General features: G+C 36.9%; 1 protein-coding gene across 4 annotated transcripts in view; it reads left to right on the top strand.

The window, feature by feature from the left end:
* The first annotated feature begins 181 nt into the window (after nt 1-181).
* The window catches only part of CDKL5 (cyclin dependent kinase like 5), a 131,254-nt gene continuing 110,024 nt past the window's right edge, over nt 182-21,411 (top strand). For 2 of the 4 annotated variants that reach the window (XR_001860064.1, XM_017728462.1), the window contains exons 1-3: nt 186-448; nt 1,525-1,662; nt 2,480-2,651. The gene's annotated coding sequence lies outside the window, so the exon portion shown is untranslated. Of the gene's footprint in view, nt 449-1,524; nt 1,663-2,479; nt 2,652-21,411 lie in introns of all 4 variants that reach the window. The other 2 variants (XM_017728460.1, XM_017728461.1) reach the window with 2 other exon arrangements.

Below are 21,411 nucleotides of genomic sequence, written 5' to 3'. Positions count from 1 at the left end.
GGGATTCCGCCCGTGGGATTCCGCCTGTGTGCCTTGTCTTGCGCGAGCTCTCCCCGCTTCCTCCCTAATACCTTCTTCCTTGGCACTGGAAAGGTTTAGGGCTTTTTTCTAAAAAAGATGCTCGTTAGATTATTATGATTTGGGGGAGGCAGTGTTTCTCTGTTAGGTGGGTTTGGGATTTTCTTGTGTGGTTTTGGTTTTTTTGTTTTGTTTTTTTTCTTTTTAATCAGTCGCCCTGTTGCTGGGCTTGTACATTCTCGATGCCAGTTGTGAGAAAACGTACTAGTTGTTCCAAGGTAGGCAGGTGGTGATGGAGAGCATCAGAGGGGACAACACCCAGGAGAGAAGGCTGTTCCTCACCTCGAGCCGCTAGGAAGATGAGGGATGCCGGGATTCCCGTTGCTGGGCTATTCCTTGCTTCTGCTCTCAGCTTTCATCTTTTATATTGGTGGGTGAGCAGGGAAAACTCGGTTGCTGTCCTTGGAGCATATGGAAGGGAAAAGGATTTTTTTCAAGCAGGGTTTTGTGTGTCTGCAGCAGTGCCTCTTCTAGGGCTGGAAGAGCAAGAAGCCGAGCTCCTATTTCGTTCTCTTTATAAATGTGAGGGCCCTGTACGCTGTTGCTGAACTACTCCAGCCTTGCTCTCAGAGATCCTCCTCCTGTCTGCATCGTGCACTGCCGACCATGGCTGCGGCAGGTAGCTGTCTGAGACAGCACCAGCCTGCAACTGCCATAGTGAAATTAGTAATGATCGTGCATATTCCTGCGTGCTGTGCCTTGGGCGAGGGAAGCTATTACCTGGCTTGTACTCAGTAGGCTTGTCAAGATGGTAATACATTAGTCACGGTCGTATCTGGAAGAATCATTTATTACAAATACATGTTTATCTAGTAAAGCTTTGAAAGGTCTCAAATAGGCTGTAAGAGAACATACTACAGAGGAGGGCTGGGAAAATCCATTGGCACACTGATAAACGCAGATCACGAGTGGCTCTGCAGTATTGCAAGAGAGAAGTTTAAAATTGTCCTCTTAGTTTCTTTTGTTGTCCTCATGCCTCTCTGCTGCTTTTCCAGAGAGGTGTTGAGCACCACCATCTTCCAGTGTAATGAGTGATCAAGTTGGATGTGGCCAGCTAATACTGGCTCCTTGGCTAGTACAATCTAAAAGTCCCAGTTTCTTTTGCTATCTACGTGTACACTTAACTGTTTATTTCCCAGATGCGGTGTAAGTGTGTCAAAATTTAGCATTTCAGATAGTCTTTTGGGTTTGCCTAAAACAGCGTGATCATTAAGATTGTTCTTGTCTAAGTGTGTATGCTTTTAACAGCAAAGAGATCTGCAGTTGGGGGAAAAAAAAGCAAGCTTTTTATAAAACACATTTGTGTGTAGTAGAAGCACGAAGTGCCCTTTTTACCAGGTGGATTGAATAAGAAAAGTATTGGCCTTTACTATTGTACAGACTTAAATACTACCTCTAGTTGTGTGGGTGTTTAAAATTTCTCTCATTTTGCTCCTTTGGCAATAGGAAGGAAAATGTCCCCCTTTGTACTTTTGGCAAGATGTTCTTCAAGGAGAGATCTCTGCCTCAAGAAGCCCCTGCATTGAATAACTCTCAGGAATATGGCCTTGTTTGTCAGTGTTTACCTAAAACTGTAGTATTTCGGTAATTACATCAGAATTGTGTCAAAATCTTGGTTGCCTTGATTTAGCTCATTAGATTTTTCTAGCATGCAAAAGAACTGGATGCCACATTATAATTGGTGATAGACCATATTTTATACGAGCATGGAAGAATCTAAAAGCTGTAGAAACCATGTGTTGCAAGGAGGAAATGCTATACCACGTTTTGAAACTAGTTCTTTTAGAATTAACTTCAGTCGGTGTTAGACCTGCAGATGAAAGCAGTTATCTTTAAAAATACACATTTAAAAAATATTTGGATTGTGCTTGTTTTTTAACTTTATGTCGACACTTGTAATGAGTCTGATATGTAATACATGGTTGGTTTATGTTAAAGTTTTTTTAACATTTTAGGTTGGAATTTTATGGAAGCTGAAACAAGATATTGTTTTGATTCCTTTTGTCTGACTTAAAAATGAAAGTTACAATAAACCTGTTAATGTTATAGCTTATGTGCCCTGGCTTAGTTTTCAAAACTTGGTGTTGAAACAAAGAAATTGCAGATTCTTTTTAATGTTCTCATAGATCCTGTCAGTTTAGTTTAATAATGATGGGGGAAAAAATAGACTTGGAGATTTTAGTACTGAAATGCATACTATAGCTTTATGTTCCTAACAAAACTCTTGAGATTATACATTTTATAAGCCTTCTTTACCAGTGAAGCAGCTACAGGGAAGTGTAAAAAACTGTATGATCAGTACAGAGAGAGCCTCTTTATAAAATAGAGGTTTGGGGTAGTTTGGTGGAAACTGTTATTGGAGCACTGATCTAATTATAACATCATGTTCCGGTATTTAAAGGGTGGCTACAAAGAAGATGGAGACTCCCTTTTGCAAGGAGTCCCATGGAAAAGATGAGAGGCGACTGGGAAATTCCAATAGGACATGAGAAGAAAATTTTTCACAATGAGAGCAATCAGCTGAAGGAATAATCTTCCCAGGAAACTGGTGGATTCCCCAACACTGGATACTTGTAAGAGTCAGCTGGACAGGCTGCTGGGCTATCTTGTCTAGATTGTGCTTTTTCCAGGAAAGGTTGGGCCGGATGATCCTTGAAGTCCCTTCCAACTTGGTAATTCTGTGAACAGTAGTCCTAGGGTGGCCTGACACTAGCAGTGGCTATTTCTGTTGCTGTAGGGAGCTGGACCATGTGAGTGGGAGGAGAGCTAAGACTGGAAGTACAAGGTAGAATAACAGAATAATTTCTGTAAGCAGAAAACACCCTCTCTATATATATTGAAAAGTCAGTTCAGTGCTGCTATAAAAATAACTATTTATAATACTGACTATATATGGAAACTCTTGAAAACTGTTCACATGTAAGCGTTGGCTTTCACTCTGTCTCAAACATACAACAGCAGTAAAAATCTGTATAGAAGAAACCTAATCAACAGTTTTCCTAGGTACTATTTAAGTTCTGACTAGGATATGAGTTCTTATTTATGAAATTTTTTAATGGTTATATGCTTATTGTCTGCAAAGTATGAACATGGGTCATGAAACAGTAATAAGATAGAACTACCCTGGAAATGCGTTGACATGGAGAATAAATGAAGTCATTGTGAACTATGTGCTCATCTTGTGAAAGAAACAATAATGCCTTATGTTTGTCATAATTTCTATTTGAGAATTTTAAAGAATTTTAGCATTACCCATGAGCTAAACCTATAAACTCTAGATTATTATCTTGATATTTACTTCAGAACAGCATCCTTATCATGTTATTTCTAACATGAGGATGATGAGTGTTTGTAATATAATGAATAATAGAATTTATTTTGTGGTTCCAAATTCTGTATTTTAACTATGATACTTTAGTATCTAGATTGAGATTTGTTTGTGAATGGTTATACCAGCTTTCTGCATAAGAAACAGTAAGAAATAATTTTATAATATAAATTAAACATTAAAACAATGCAAAAATAAACAGGGGAAGTCACTGTTACAACATCAGCCCTGTTGCTGAGTCTGTGCAATTTCATAATATTAAATGTGGATGAAGGAAAAATGTTACAGTTCTGAATGTTCACAAGACTAATCTGTTCAGCTTTTAAAAATAGTTCTTAAAATTTAGAACATGATAATGTATTTCTTTGTCACTGTGTTAATTAAGATATTTTAGCATGGCAGAAATAGTTGTGTTAAACATCTTGATTAAGTCACAATGAAAGAACAAGTAAATATAAAAGGAGCTACATGTCTTAAACTCTGTTGCTATAGAAATATTGCATATATTATTTCCTCCCTTCTCTGAGGCAACCATGAGAGTTCCACTGGAAATAGGTTAGCTCTCAGAGAACTTCCATGCCTGTTTCCTTTAGGCAAAGTAACTTTCAGAAATGAATGTATGGGCTCTCAAGTTAGTTGTGTTCCTCTTCTCACTCACATGAAGTTTTAGACGTAAGTCATGTTTAGCTGATGTGGAGTAAAAATAATCTGTTGCTGTGTTTTAAAATGAGGAAAATGCATGTGGATTAGTTATAGTTATTATATGATGACTTTCTGTGGTACTGAAGTGTTAGATTGCCAGAAGCTTTTAATTCTAGCTTTAGTGTAATTAGATTTATTTTTCTAACATTACTTCAGCAGAGATGTTTGTGTGTTCCAGCTTGGCTTCCCATTTTAATTCTTAATACAACCTGTTAGTGTTGGAATTGCCTACTAGTGTCTTGAAATTTAATCCTTTAGTTATTTATTTTTATTGATAGGATAATTTAACACTGACACTTATTTGGAAAAAAGAATATAATCTTGATGTGGTGATGTGGTTGGCATTTACAAGAAATACATGCCTGGCAATATTTGAAAAAAAAAAAAAAAATAAAAGGAGAACAAACCCAAAGTGTGAACCAATTTTTAACTGAATCTTCAGTATGCCAGCTACATAGAGCTCCATTATTTTAATAAATTGTATCACTGTCTCTGTTAATCCATTCTTACAGATGTCTGTATAGTACAGATGTTCATGGTAACACACTGCTGTATTCAGCTGAAGGAATGGGAGGATGTGGCTGCAAAGTTCAGTACAATAAAATATTTATTCAACTATTAAGTATAAAAAAAATAGTTCTTGGAGCTTGAATATGAAACCAAAAGTTTTTTCACTCCTTTCTCCTCTTCATAATTAGGTGTCAGTGTTTAAAAGTCATCCTGTATTGGAAGAGCTGTACATTTCTTAGTGAATTAGGAGAAACAGTTTACACTTAATACGGTTTCTTTGTAGAACTATGTATTGGCTGACTTCATAATCAAATTCATAGAAGTTGTGATCCTAAAATGGATTTTTTTTTTAAGTGCCTACTAAATTGATAGTTCTCTGGGATAGCTGTCTGGTATAGAAACACCCATTTTTCCAGTGTGTTTGGTTTACTTTGAGTTAGTCCTTACAAAGTGAGCAACTCCTCAGCTGTAAAGTCCCACTTATGTGCGAAGTAAGTGAATGTGCATCATTGAGTGCTTTTCAGTCTCATCACTTTCTGACTTTGAGAGGGTAGATCCTTCTGTTTGGCTTGCATGTGATATTCTGAGTGATATTTTAACTTGTTAAACCAGTCTGATTTCATGGCTGCAAAATACCTGCCAGCTTTTTAAGCTTTGTACTAGCAAGTGGGACTTTGTATTTCTATGTATTTATTTTGAAAGCACAGAATCTTTTGAATTAAATTAGATAGGTTATAAACACAAATTTATTATGCTATTAGTTGCTATATTTCCTAATGTTAAGAAGGTCATAGTAATTTTTTGTGTATTTTTCGTGTAATTCACTTCTCACAAGCTCCCTGTGTTTGCCTCAGCATGCATCAGCACTATGCTGGTGTTGGTAGAGCAGAAGGTCCAGTGTGCCCTGAGTGTTGGGGGCTCATGATGCTTGGTGATGTGTGCTGCTCTTCTTCTCTCCCTTTTCATCTGGGTGCATTTCTAGGTGATGGTGAAGAGGATGGTGTTCTGGTGGGAGACCTGTAGTAGATAAACTTCAAAAGTCTGCTGGAAGGATTTGGGTATTACCCTCTTCTGGCTCTTACTCTTACCAGGCACACTGAGATTTGTTGGATCTTGCGTGTTGCAGCATATCATGTTAATTGCAGGTTTGTCAGAGGCATTGTCAATGAATAAGTGTAGTGTAGTTTGGTCATTCTCTTTCTTTCAAGATGGTGAGAGTGGTTTTTTTGTTTGATTTGTTTTTGGGGTTGGTTGGTTTTGTGTTTGTTTTTGTAGGCTGCATTTTTGGCTGTTACCTGAAATATTAATAGCAAAACTAAGGTGCATGGAATGTGGGGGCATGTTGTAGTCAGCTGTTTGTAAAGCTCTTCTTGTCAGACTTATTACACTTGTTCTAAATTCCTGTTAACCTGCTGTGTTCAATAAAACTTTCCAGTAGCTAAAAACAAATTACAGGAAAAGTTCCCTCTTCTGTTTTTTTATTTTGAACACTTGGCAGCATTTTGTTTATTCCCCAGAGTCACTTAAACCCTCTCTACAAATATTTGTGCACATGTAATAAGTTCAGCATGTTTTTAACTTCAGTTGCATTGCTTATAAAGGCGTGTATGCAGGATTAAGGCCCATCTGACTTTGTGACCCCTTTCAGAGGTGAAGAAATATTAAAGCTGTCAAAACATACAGCATCGTGTATAGTATATGAAGCTGTTTTTAACACATCTTAATTGATTTTTCAAGTTGATGTTCAAAATAGTTGGTAGCCATACTGGAAGCTCTTCAGTGTTTTCTGTGTTGTGTAAATATAAATGTAATGATGATGAACAGGAGATGGACATAGGTTTATAATACATTAAGACAAGTTTGCTTTTAATGTCATATGCCATTTGAGATGAAAAATGGTTTATTATGCTTATGGGTTATTTATATATAGGATTGTTCATCCAAAAGTTAAAGCTGTTTGTTAGTCAAAAAGTAGGCAATTGTCATAGCAGTGACAGTAGCTGTTACTGATTTTCTGTTCTGAACCTCAGAACGTATGCTACTTTTAATTATAAACTTTTTTATTGCAAGATGGGTGTTTACTGAGATGAGGTTGGATCTATTAATAAATACAGAATACTTCCTCTCCAACTTTCTACTGCTGTTTTTACTAGGATTGCATAGGGTATTTTGAAGTGATAACTAACATCAGTGATGGAAAAGACCCCTTGGGGTTCTCTAGGTCGACCTTCTGCTCAAAAGCAGTATTTTCCTAAAAGTATGTTTATTCCTAAAGTGTCAATGGGAAGAAGTTGTGTAAAATTAAATTATTCTTCTTTTGCTGGGGAACATACACACTTCCCCGCTCAGCTCATTTTAATGACACTGTTGCATTATTTTCTTTCGAGCACTTGAAATGAGAATTCTAGCTAAAATGAAGCAAATGTCTTTGGTGCAAGCAGGCTTTTTTTTTTTCCTCTCCTTTTGGCTCTGATCTCCCTCTGTTTTTGTTTCTACTCTTGATCTACCACATTCACAGTGTTGCCATCAGGTTGTTTACTTAACCTCTGCAAAAATGCTTCCAGTCTTCCTTGCTTTGCATGTCCAACAAGGATGGAGTATTCCCAAATCCACCACTCCAGACACACAGTGTGTTGTTATCTACCTACATCTATGTGCTTTTTCAAAAAAACCAAAGAAACCCCTATCTCCCCTCACCTTAACTAATCCTTTTATGAAAACACCTACAATGAATCTCTGCTTGCTTCAGAAGTTTCATGCTTTAAAAACTTGAGTCTACCTTATGGACCTCTTCACACTTTCCTGATCCATCTGTTCATCTAGCACAGCTTCTTCTCTATCCCTTCACACAATCTTAAGCTGTTGAGATGCAAGACGCCTTTGCAGATCCTTTAATTGGTAGTAGTCTTTATTTTTACTTCTCTACTTCTTTTCGTATTTATTGAAAAACAAAACAGACCCCCCCAAAAAAGGGGGGGGAAAAAAAAAAAGAAAAAAGACAACCTGAAAAAAAACCCCACCCAAAAGCTTGTGCTTGCTTTCTTTTCTCCTTGCTGGCATTATTATTACAAAGGATGTTTCAAATTACATGCCATTATAATGTTTTTATGCAACCATTCTTTTTCTCCTTAACTGTGAAATCTTGTTTGGGTACAGCTTGTGTTTAAAGGCAGTTATTTATGGAGCGCTGTGGCTGTACATCGTGATGTACAGTCAGTAATGTGTTGATCCGGTAAGTCTACAGACTAAAGCTACTCCTTTATGCAGTATAGCCTATTATAAAACAGAAAACCTTGAAGTGGGGAGTGGCTAGTGCTGATGAAATGCTTTGTGGAACAGGTGGGACTTCAAAGTTTTATTTTAGTTTGAGGGAAGGTTGCTTATGCAATTGTTCCATCTGTCCATCCATCTGTCCATTAGCCTGTCCTCCCACCCTGCCAGTAACTTCTGAACTGCTTGCCCAATTCCTAGTCGACTTTGGCAGAGGGGCAGTGTTCTCCAGTCCTGTTGCATGCATATACAGGTCTGACAGAAACAGGCAGATGTTTAGAGAAGAGCTTGGGCAAGAAACGGGGAACTCCAGTCTGTGTGTCTGTGGCTGGCCTGTAGTAATAATAACCACCGTGGCATTTGCTGCCTTTTGCTAGGCCAGCATGCACAGGGAAGGTCGGATGGAAAGTGGGAGAGTTGTGAAGCTGCTGCAGTAGGTTATTGCCTGTGCATGATGGGAGGGAAGTCACAGGGACAATAATTTTGGAATGTTATTCTAGATGGGAAGCAGGGGTATTCTCATGGGTGGTCATGGGACCCACAGTTACTGTGAGGGGGGAGACCTGTTTGGCGGTCTAACTTAGGTTTTTAAAGAATTTCCTGTCTTTAAGGGTATTGGGGAAAGCTGTTCGGCTTAGACCTATTATCAAGAGCAAGGAGGAATAGGTGGCATAGAAAACATCATCTGATGTACGTGGGTAAGAGGTTGTGACTATAAAGTCAGTGACAGAAATACGAACTTGATGGAGGAAGAAGACTGTCAGCCAGCCAGGAAGAACTTCAAACATAGAACCTCATATAGAGAAATGAGGGGGATTAGAGAGAAAAGAGGTGCTGTAGCACAGCAAATCAAATTGAAATAATTGAAATATTTCTTGAAAAAATTGGATGGCTGAAATATTTTTTTCAGCTTAGGATTTAAAGAAATCTGTAGCTTCAGCACAACAAATGTGTTGCTTGACTCTCTTTAAAAACTGTACTACTGGTACAAATAAAAACAGATTTCAGAATGAAGGTGACAGTGTGGGATGCCCACAATAATAGTAACAAAATAGTATTTTCAGAAGGTGAACCATGACTCTGCTTTTCCCAAGAAAATAGCTATTCCTGTCATTTGAAGATCATTAAATCTGCTTCAGTAAATTCTATACGCATTGATGCTTTAGTTGCCTAAAGCTCTGTGAGTGAACAACCTATCTGGAAAAAAAAACCAGGCATGGCCTTCTCTCTATTAGCCTAGTTGTTTTTCAGTTGCTTCTGCTAACTCAATAATATTATGTGATGTAACTCACAGAAGAAAATCCATGCGTATTTGTAATTAATGTATTTGAAACTTAAGATTGTTTTAACTATAAGTTTGGATGCTTGGAGATGTTTTTTTGGTTTTTTTTTTTTTTTCTTCTGAGATAAATCACAACAAAATACAGTGACTAAAATTGTATTGCAAGTAATGTATGGATGAGGGGAGATAGGAAGATACTTGTATTAAGGTCACAGTCTGTTCGCCTTTGATCATACAAACTACTGAACAGCCCTGGGAGGCTTGGAGGCCTATCCTGTATTTTTCCATACCAGTAAAATGGGTGACCTTTTGTTTGACTGTTCCAGTTACAGTCACCTAAAATAACATTTGAGCTATTGTTGGCTATTTCACTGAGAATGAAAGGCAGATCAAGCTTGTTATCTTGCTGCTCTTCAAAGAAATTAACCAAGAGGAGGTATGCTGTCCTTAAAGTGTAAGTCTACACAAAGCTTCAATGCTAGTGAGAAGAGATTGTTCAGTTACTGAAAAAATAAACAGTTCTACACTAATAAATTTACCTTCCCAATTTAAAATCAATGGGTAATTTTTTAAAAACCTAGTTCTTATGCTTTTTTAAAAACTCAGATTTTAAAATAATTTATTAATAATAATTTTAACTTTAACTTTGTGATTATCAAACTGTTGGAATTTTTCTTGCTCACTTTCTGGTATTTTTATGATGAGTTTTATTTTTGACCTCTTTGTAGCTTGTGAAGTACAGCAATAGTTACAACATATCAGTTCCCACCAAATTGTCAAGTCCCATGCACTTTTAGCATCCAGAACCATTCAGACCCCCAAATTTGGGGAATGAATTTTAGTATTGAATGTACAAGGGTGATGGTGTAGGGCATGAAAGTAATGTAATGAATGCATGAATGTAATGCATGAAAATAAGAATGTGCTTTTATACTGTTGAAACTCAAAGGTAAGGGCTGTATGATGGGACCCCCAGCCTAATTTGTGCTTCTGGAAGTTGCTGTGCAGATGAATGACCTGACCACTTCCACTTTCTACAACCTATTGTGAATGTAACTAATACTTAAAAAGGAAAATACGCTGTATTTCCTACCCTTAAAGCTGGTTTTGCATACAATGCTGAGAATGAAATAGTGGAAGCTGGGTTGCAGCAGTGAAATGGAAGCAGGGATGAAAGCGAGACTATTCTGTTGAGTATGTCTACAGATTTTTCATCTGCTGTGGAGCCCTGACATTGAGAGAGCCATGTGTTGGGTAATCTGGAAGACTGTGTGCATTATTCTGGGCCATGTGATTGAGAAGGGTCTGGTGCAAGGATGTGGTGAGAAGTTGACCCTGTGGATAAGGCTCCCACTGGCCTGAAGTGTTCCTGCTCAAGGTGGAACACCAGGTGAACTGTACTGCCCAAGTATGGCATGATACTATGGATAGCAGCCCTTGAGCTGTGTTGCTAATATTTGAGAGGATGTGTTGTGCTGAAGATATAAACTGGGGAGCTGCGGATTCTGTTTTATGTTTAAAGTGTGGGATTTGGCAGCTCTTTTTGAAGCATATATATTTGTGCAATCTTTATTTGTATTTTTTAAAAATCATTCATGGCTCATTCATATCTCTTGCGATGAAAAGCCAGTCCACCTGTGAAGCTGAAAAAATTGGATCTTATTTCAGGTGCAATGATGGATAAAGATTAAAATGGACCTCTAGGATCAATTACATTTGTGAGATGTGTGGTAAATTTTTTACTAACTTCCTTTTCCTTCCCTAATAGACTTAGCCATTTTATTGAGGAACTGCAGGACAGATAAGGCTGACTGTGGTGGTGAAGTTCTCTGCTGTAAATCAGAAATAATTTTCAATGTGATGTGAATTGTTTAATGTCTGCAAATGCCTGGTAGTTACATAGAACAGATTTTTGGCATGATACCCCAGCAGAAGTGGCATCATTGTATGCTTTAACCTGAAGTTTTAATTTGGAAGGAAAATAATGAAAGCTGAGATTGTTTTCAGTATTTGATAACCCTGCTTTTGTCTGGCTACATGTTGCAAGCAAAAGCACAAGGATATTACTACAGTGTAGTGTGTGCTCACATTTAGGTTCTGTAGGGCCACTGGTAGAACAGTAAGTGATGCTGAAGACCTGAGTATCTGTAAACTAGATAATGTCCTGTGATGTGTGCTTTAAGATTGACTTTATGAGTATAAAAATGTACAAAATACACCATTAATGCTCTACAGTTTTATTACAAATCAAGCTATTAAATTGTTTGTTACAAAAATCAGATTATTTTAAATTACAGAATGCCTTAAAGGAATATTTAAGTAACAAATAATACCATGCTAATATCTTGTTTTCTCTTGGTAGTTTTTTTTGTTTGTTTGCTTGGTTTTTGTTGTTGTTGTGTTTTAAATATGCCTCCAAAATACATGAGCTAAAGGGAAATTGTCCAAAAGGTATATGGATTACTGGAACATGAAGTGTTTTTAAATAGTGTTCAAGAAAGTCATCTGGAATATGTACAAAATGTTATTTTTTTCCTAATTACGCCTTGAATTTGATAAGTCTTTTTCAATTTTATCTGATTAAATGAAGACAAAGAGACATTCTCTTTTGAATATTGTTGCTTAACAATACAGAATAAAGTAATGTATGTTGTGTTTTTCACTTTTATTATAACTCAAGATGATTTCTAATAATTCCATTTGAGGAAAATAATACTGCCGTTTAGTGAAGAGCAAAACCAAAGGAAGAGGAGAAACTGCTCAAACTAATCTAAAAAAAAAGATGAAAGCAGGGGTTGATCAATTGCACTGCAGTACCTAAGAGAAATAAATGTAATGCTTCTGGAGGAGAGACATATAAAATAAGTTTCCAAATTGATTTCAAGTTAAGATGTCAGTAGTGGGGGGACAGAAAACTGTGCATGTGCCAGTGCTAGCTATTTATGGTACAGCTGTGACTGGAGTGCTAAAAAAAGGTGGAATGTAAGTCAAGGTAGCAACTGGACTAAATTCCAGGTGAGTTAATTCTAGAGTGCAGCTATTGACTAAGGCTTACTTTGGTTCATTACTATGCTCCTAAAATACTGTGAACCCAGCATACCTGAATTAAACTCTAAACACTGTTAAACATACATCCTTATGACCCTTCCTTTTCACAACAGAAGAACTAGATGAAAACAGGAATTTGTCCTTTGGTAAGTGAGAAACAGATTTAGTTAAAATGTTGGGTAATTAAGAGTTACTTACCTGCATTTGTTACATGATGAAAGCTGTATATTTTCTGTCAGCACTTTTGAGAGTCCATGTTTCCAAACTAGCAGTCTGAGCTTTTTGTTTAAAAGTCTACTAAAATTGTGGGATATAATAAACTGCCCCTGTGACTTGAAGGAGTTTAGGTAATAAAGCATTGTGTACCATGGTATAAATGACTGACCAATTGTTCAAAGTTATTAAGTGGAGTAAATAAAAGATATTAAATTTGGAAAGAGTGGAAAAAATAAAAATCTGTGCTGTATAAGGAGTTGTGTTGAGCATGACCTGAAACAGTACTTTGGGTTCCATGAATGGGCCTATTTAATTGCCTTGTTTTGCATGTCTTCCTTGAAGAGATTTGTGAAACAAGGTGGAGAAATACAGACTGGAGAAAGTATTGAGGAAACAGAAATCTGTAGCATGCTTATGCTTCTTGGTATAAATTGTCAGCATTCTGGGCTGTATCTGAAGTTGCTATGTGGTTTTCACCTTTGTTGCTTGGCTCTGATCAAGGTGGCACCTTTATTCTTTTATTCCCCACTATTCATTTGCTGTTGCTTATACAATTTTAAGGTAAAAAAAGTGGTCAGTATTTTCTTTGGCACTTATTTGTAATGATTCTTTTAGGTAAACAGTATAATAACAAAGTAGCCCTTTTGCAAAATAAACAACATAATTCCCCCCAATTATCTGGTAATACTGTAAACTATCCCTGTGTTGTAAGCGTTTCTTGCAGTAGAGGCACAGCTTAATGGAATCAGAGCTGAAGGATGTGAACAACAAGAGTTTTCATTTGTTCTACTTGTACCAGAAGGTAAAGTGGAAATGAGTTTTGCTGGTGTATATACTGAAAAGACATTTTAGATAGATTTTGCAGCTTTGTCAGTGACGTGAACTGGGATGTTCTGAGCACTCCTCAGTGTCCCTGCTATCTCTGTACAGAGGAAGTTGTTGGGAACTCCTTAGTTTTCTCCTTTTTCATACTGGAGTTCTTGGATTACTGAACAGAAACCAAACCTAAAAAGTCTCCCTAGGCTGTAGACTGCTTTTAAGATAGAATACTGAAGTATGCTGAGCTGTTTTATTACTCAGTGATAATTGTCATTTCTCCCTAAAGTTCCAGTAATGTCCTTCACTGTTTTGTCCATTTGTATTAAAGAAATGAATACTATTCAACTGCATAATGCATTTGTTTTTTTAACTGGGACACAAAACCCCACTATGATTTCAATAATATTTTTCTCTTGAAGACTAAAGACCTGGCAGTAATTAAGTCATAATTATATAAACTTTACATTTCTAGCTTTGCAGTTCAGTTTTACTTATGTAAAAATAAAGAAAATAAAATGCAAAGCAATAATTGATGAATGAGGTGATAGGATGTGGAATTACCAAGAGGGGAAGCATTGAAGCATTGCTTGTGAGACTGGGGGAGGAGGGGGAAGTGTGTTGCTGTAGTACATCTATAAACACATTTTACAAATACTTAATTCAGAAACAGCAGGCTAACTTGCTTTTTCAATGGAGGGAAATATACCTTTAATGACATCTGCTCTTCCACTCAGTTTTACACACAGCTTAATCTCTGTAGTTCTTGGGTCTTCCAGTGTGGGTTATTCTGTTCGATAGGTTTCTACAGTTCTGAAATTTTGGGGGAGAACTTCTGCAAATGTTGCTGTAGATTAGAGAGAGGAAGGAAAAAAAATTGTGGTTGGGAAAAAATCCTGGTGAAATATCATGAGCAACACTTCTTTGTTTTTTTAACATTTAAGAACTTTGTGTTTAGATGCCAGTTGTGTGCTGTGTCAAATAGAAAAAAGTCTCAGTCTGCACTTCATTTATGTTCATTTTCCCTAGAGGAAAAAAAAGTGTAAACGCTATTCAGTCCATTTCTGTTTCTCTGAAGTTTCAAGTCCCGTGTCACCCTGAAGTGAAGCCTACTTTTTTTTTTTTCCTTAAACAGCATTACATTCTTATAAATAGTCCACTTGTATGATACAGAAATACTGTGCATATGGTTTATAAACATAAGATGATCTTAAGAGAAGTCTTTAGTATCCTACGTGGGGTTTTAATATTTTTGGTTTTTTCTTACTGTGCCTACTTTTATTCCTCAAATAGGGTTTTGAAGCTCTTCAGTTGAGGTATTAAGAAAACATCTTTTGAAAATTATGGTGAACTATGTCTTATCAATTGAACAAAAGAAAAAAAGAAGGACTGAAACTAATTAGCTAATTGTCTTTTATTCCAGCTGATATTTTAACAGTTACCTTCCGATATTTGCAATACACAGTCACATTTTGAAGAATAAAAAAACTCTAGCCTTGGTATTTTTGTTGAAAGATGTGTCTGTGATAGCTTATCCATAATGGTGACACTAATAAAATGAAATACTGAACTAGAACTATTTCCCAAAGTCTTATTTCCTGTCAAACATCCCAGAAAACATAGAATGATGCAAGGTGGCTATCCCAAATTAACTGAAGAAGGTGATGCTCAGTTTCTTCTTTCAGATGAGACAATAATGCATTGATCAGGTACTCTGAAAGAAGGCAACATGCAAGAAATCATTCATCTTTAGAAGACTGATACCTGTATGTAAAATTGACAGTATTTGCTAGGCTCTGCTGGTGGGTAGGAGGTGTTGGAAGTCCTACTTTGTTAGTCATCTTCTACATATGGAAGCTCTACTGTTATTCTGCTGCACTTCCCACTGGTTAACATCTTAATATATGGTGGAATTAATGAGATTAGCATCAGCAGGTTTTAAAGCTTATTGATTTTTACAAAGGTATCTGTCATAAGTGGAAATCATACACATATGAACTCGTGCTTTCTATTACTTGCCTGAGAATAAAAATTCACTGTTACTGCCTATAGGGTTTATTTTACAGCATAAGATCACATGACAGCATCTTTAATATTAGTCTTTTATCTATCTTATCTACAGCTGAGTCTGTATAATACTTGTTCACACTGCGTATTTATGGCAGATACAACATGTAGTAAAGAAAATGCATTATTTAGGATCAGTTATTTTTACAAGGCATCTTATTTGGTGGTGAGTGTAGGATTCTGTTGTTAATCATGTTTGTGTGCTAATCAATGGCAATAAATTGAAGGGGATCAGAAAATACTGGGAGTGGTAGCTCCATATTGTTCTATGCTTTTGTATCAGTTAAAAAAATGCTTTTAAACCAGAAATAAGTGTCTTTTCCTTCTCAGGAAGACTTCCATATTAAAACAATTTAATTATAACCATTAATGAGTGTTGAGATGAATGAATCAATCTGTGCTTCTTAAACTACTGAAAACACCCTATTCGATTTCCATTCCAATTCAATTTAAACTGATAAAATTACACTTAATAACTTAAAAACTTATCAGTTTTACAGTAGTGTATTTCAAAAGACTAACATAAAATTGTAGTAGGTTTTTTCGATGTTACAAATCTGAAAAATAAAAGAAAAAGGCAAGTTAATTATTTGAAGGCATAAGCAGATAATGGATGTTGTGTTTCTGCTAGTAAACTTAAATGAGAATTTCACAGTATTAAAATATGTTGAATTTTGAAGCAATTGAGAGGAAGAGAGAGAATTATTAAAATTATAAAATGTCCTGAGTTGGAAAGGACCCACAAGGACCATAGAGTCCAGTTCCTGGCCCTGCACAGGACACCTCGAGAATTCCACCATGTGCCTGAGAGCATTGTCCAAATGCTTCTTGAACTCTGTCAGGCTTGGTGCTGTGATCACTTCCCTGGGGAGCCTGTTCCAGTGCTCAACCACCCTCTGGGTGAAGAACCTTTTCCTAATATTTAATCTAAATCTCCCTGACACAGGGTTGCCCCATCCCAGGTAGAGAACCTGGCACTTGCCCTCGTTGAACTTCATAGGGTTGGTGGTTGCCCAGCCCTCTGATTTGCGCAGATCTCTCTGCCTTCAAGAAGTCAACAATTCCTCCCAGTTTTGTATGATGGGCAAACTCACTTTGTGTACCTTGAATATAAGCGCAGTAAGCTGGCTATTTTCCCTGCTCTCCCTGCCCTCTTCAGCTCCCGCAGTTCAAATTTGTCATTATAGCTGGATTGCTACACTTAAACAGCACTCTAGTAAAATGGGAATAGTCACTCCTGACAAGACGAAGTCATAAGAATGCAGATAAGTTGTGACTACAGCTTAATAATTTTTGGAATTTCTGGGTTCCTGCGTTCTTTCAGAAAGCTACAACTTAGCAGTGTTTTCAATATTCAGTGAAAGCGGTCTGAAGACATGGTAGAATGGAATGCTTTAGTTGTTCTGCGCTTCATGTGAGGTATTGCAGATGAAAAATCCTTTAGCCCTTTATTAGTTTCTCCGGCATCCTAACCTTTTCTGTTGATGTGTACCCACTTCAGGTTCTTCAAATAAGGTACATTCTTTGTGGCCTTTCAGTAATGAATGTGACGTTTTTAGAAAAAAAAATATTTTGAACATATGGCTGATATATTAGTAATTTTCAGTTAACTGTTGTGACTTTTGGTTGGCTAAGGCAGTTTGCTTTTTAGCTTGTTGTATTCTGTAGAGCTCTATTCTTTTTACTGTAAGGTAAGGCTAATAGGTTTTAAGACCTTGAGTAACTATCTGTAATGAACTACCTTAGTCTGCCACAAATCAGTATATGATCTGTCCAGAAATTTGTGTGCAAGGATGATAACATCAAGTTTGAGCTAAACTAGGTTTTACTTGCAAGTCTATATTTGATAGATTATTCTTGTATTAAATTACTCTTCTTGTTATAACTGTCTTACTGTCAATATGGCATGAAATTATGCTCTTTTTAGTTTCTGGGGTGTTTTGTTAAATAAGCATTGTTTTGTCAAAATGTACAAAACAGGGCTGTACTGAAATCTAAATCTTAGAAAGCAATTATCTCACTCGAACACAGTGAGAACAATAGTATGTTTGGGGGTTGTGCCTGTATAGGGAGAGTCTCTGGGAGAATATTTAGGGTTGTCCTTTCCTGCTTGTAGCATTCTTATGCTATACCTGTTATTACCTCCTGGCTGTTGACAGAAACCAAATGCTAGATTTGGTAGACTTGTGGTCAATAAAGTGTAACTGTTTTACTTAAAAGATTGGATCTTAGTAAAGCTCCATTTTCTGGGCAGATGACCATACTTCATATAGACTCCTACTACGTCAGTGGAGCGACAAATATTTGAAATACCTATGGTCTGCAGGTCTTACTAGTGTTAATGATTTACTTTCAGTTTAAAGAAATCAACTTTGGGAGCATCTAAAGATATGTAGCCTCCACCCCTTCTTTTAAAGAAACAGATCCCAGGTTAATGAAAAATACATAGTACTTTTTTTGAAGACACTGCCTGTATTCTTTCTCAACAGGGCAGGATTTTTAGAAAAAGAATTTGGTAACCTGGATGTGTTGATACCTACTCTGATTCCATATTTAACAGATACTTTAACAGTGTCACAGATTAGTGTTTTTACTTTCTTCATTTAGAATCTGAATTGTTGTCTGTGAGAAGACTTTTTGTCTTGTGTAAAGCACAAGGTGAATCTCAAGAGACGTAGAAGAACCAGTACTAGGAGCAAAGAGAGGAGAAAGAGTAAGTTGTCCTTCCCTGCTCATTAATTGCAAAGTGGGCAATAAATAGGCATTTTGTTTAATTTTTTGTATTAAGATATTTGGAAGTACTAATCTTAGCCTTTGCTTAAGCTGTGAGTCTTATGCCTGGCTGTTCACTGTATGAATTACTGGGTTTATGACAGTTTTGTTTTAAATGGGAAGATTTGGATGTTTGTTCTCATCTCTCCCAAAGGTTTGAATCATTGAGTGTAATAGCAAGTTACTTTCCATTTTCTAGTGCTGAATAGTCTATTTGCCTTAAAAAAAAACCCTCAAGGAATTCTAGATAAGATTCCCTAACTGAAGTTATTTAACTCTTAAATGAGTTTTTTGCATACTGCATTTATAACATGGACTAAAGCAATGTGTTTTGGACAGATTCATAAACTCTGGGTAGATGATCACGTGAAGAGGTTTTTACTGGTGCTTCTACCTGCTCTTGCACGATTTTGTATTGGGACCATGGTATGCTAAAATAATTTCTTGGACACCATCCTGTCTGTCAGCATTTAGCAGATGCCATAAGTAGACGACATTTTTTGAACACAGTGGGGGAATTTGACGCTCCTGAAAACCTCAGGAACTCTGAGAAAGAGCGAACATTTTAAAAATTCATTATGATGAATTAAATCATCATGATGGAAGAACCTTAAGCAGGTCAGAGGCAATCGTTTCAGTGCCAGTACTCAAACTATTTTTTTTTTTTTATTTGATGTAATATTAAGTTATAATATTAAAGTTAAAATGGGCACATGATACCTACAAATGGACATGCTTGTACGAGGGCTTTTTCCTCCCCAAGTGCCTGTCTGTGAGGAAAAGCTTTCGAGCTGTTCTTTGATATACAGATGTAATTAGGTAGGCTTTGAATCGTACCTTGTCAGTCTAATTGTAAAATGTAACGAGTGCAGGCATCAGTTTTGAAACAAAGTTAAAAAACTTAAAATTAATTTTCTTAGGGCTGTGTTTTGTACTTTGCCAGGGCTGGCTGTCCCTGTACGCTGAAATGGGAGAGGGATATTAGAAGGGACCTTGTAAGTAAAGAGTTTTCCCTGGAGTCTCCTCTTACCCAGTGTGGTGAGTAGGAGAAAGAATAGAAGCCCATCTTTCTTCCTTGATTATAGGAGACCATCCTTTCTAATTTGAACAACTATTGCTTAGTATACTTGTATACTCCAGAGAAATCATAAGTATGCTTAGAGTTAAGCAAGCAACGAAAAGGCTGAAACCTGTTGTTCTTGTGGGAATGGAAATAAATAGTCTGGTCCTTTTCAGTAACTTCTCACCGAAACCTTTTCTCTTCTTTGGTGTTCTAAGTGGTAAACTTTTCCCTGTCCATTTTGCATCTCCACAGCAAATTAAGACTAAAATCCTAAGGAGAACCTGAGTCAGTCATGCATTTTTACATTTGGTTCAAAGTGTGATCATTTTCCTGCTCATAGGTCTGAGGTTTTGTTGCGTTATATCACTTATTCTCCTAGTTAGACTCCACGGTGTTCTGTCTTGGCTTTTTAGACTTGACAGGGGTTTTTTGTAATACGAAGTAGAGGATAAGCAGCTAATAAATCATTTGCTATACAAATGAAGCCACAAAATGAAGAGTAATACACTGGTAAGGCAAACACAGGTAACCTAGAATGTCTTGAAGAGTAATTTCAGGCTGTATGCAACTTCTTCAAGGGGAATTAAAGTTCGTCTTGTATCTGTTTCATTTTATTGTCCTGAAGGAAGATGGCACAGTTCATATTGCTTTTTCCAATAAAGAAAGCTAGCCTGGTAAAATAATTTCATTCCTGGGGACTCTGATAGGGATTTTAAGTGAATAATATATTGCTTTAGTATTGTTAGTGTTTTGGTGATGGGTCATTGAAACTATTTCAAAACATAAGTTGCAATTGCTGATCTATCCCTTAAATTCTCAGACATTTTTGTATTTATTTGCCAAAGTAACTGCTACATGACATAGCATATTGGTTAATTTAATGTAGCAAGTGTGGGGAATAAAGAACCAAAGTTATCTATTTTTTTTTTATTATTTTTTTTTATTAGAAAGCTATAAAAATCTGAAAATTCAGGAAACACATCATGTTGCATTCAAAGAGGGAACACAAAATTCACATTTTGCAAAATAGGCACCTGAGCCAAGATTAGCAATACAAAGTTTAAAAACTATCTTAATTTAGGCACATCTGAAGGGACTGTGGATGGATACCATAATGTTTAGAAAACTGCTAGCTGCCCTGAAGTGTGGGCAGGAGCGAAGAAATATCTCAGGGCTAAAGAGGATTGTGGCAAATTAAAATGTAAGCATTAAACATGGACACCATAGAACAAACAAGGGATAATAAAATTTTGCACTCTTCTCTTGAACTTTGGAAATTACTTCCTGTTGTTGTGTAATACCCTCAGACACATCATGCACTGTACTTTGAGATAACCCCAAAGGTGTCAAAGAATCACAGAGTAGCTGAGGCTGGAAGGCCCCTCTGGACAGCCAAACCTCCCTCTCCAGCAGGGCCATGTTGAGCAGGTTGCCCAAGGACCATGTTCCAGTCATGTTTTGAATATCTCTGATGTGGAGACTCTGGAGCAGCCTGCTCCAGTTCAGAGCCCTCCTTACTGACACAGACTTGCTCTGTGTCGGTTCATGCCCACTTCTGCTTGTCCTTTCAGGGACACCTCCAGGAAGAATCTGGCTTTATCTTCTTCACACCCTCCTGCCAGACGCTTAAACATTGAGGGGATCCCTGTCTGGTCACCTGTCTGAAGTCCTTGACACCCTAGTGTAGGGTCTTGGAAAGTGGCAATACCTGTTGGCTCATGAAACCACCCTGAATACTCGAGCATTTGTGGAGCAGCTGTTGTACCATCTCTGGCTGAGGGCTTGTGTAGTTGCAATTCATACTGCCTCTCAGGTTTTTGATTCAAAACTTTGACTATTTTGATTCTTAGAGCAATCTTAAAAAAAAAAAAAATTATTATTATGTTTTGGATCTTTACTAAGTATTTTTAGAAGTGAAGGTTCAAGGTATTTAGTCATGTATATGAATACTTCACAAAATCCCATAACTCTCTTCAAATGACCTTGAAAAGTTATCTGCATCTGTACATTACTGAACTGGTTGCTATACTTCATTTGGTTTTCAAATTTTAAGGAAAAGAAAATTTCTGTTCTACAGCTTGAGATGAACCCTGCTAATTTTGTTTGGATTCTGCAAGTGCTTTGGATAACTGAGGAGAATGTTGAGCATTTTTTTTCTCCCTCGGCCCTCAGTGAGGTTCACAGATGTTGCTCCTCCAGTTACAAACAATGTTGCTCAGCAGTTCCTAATCTGATCAAGCACACTACCGTATCCTTTTC

The sequence above is a fragment of the Corvus brachyrhynchos genome, unplaced genomic scaffold (genome assembly GCF_000691975.1).
Source record: "Corvus brachyrhynchos isolate BGI_N302 unplaced genomic scaffold, ASM69197v1 scaffold11, whole genome shotgun sequence".
In the NCBI taxonomy this organism is placed as follows: domain Eukaryota; kingdom Metazoa; phylum Chordata; class Aves; order Passeriformes; family Corvidae; genus Corvus; species Corvus brachyrhynchos.
The sequence above is the reverse complement of the archived record's forward strand: the minus strand, read 5'-3'. Positions and strand labels throughout refer to the sequence as shown.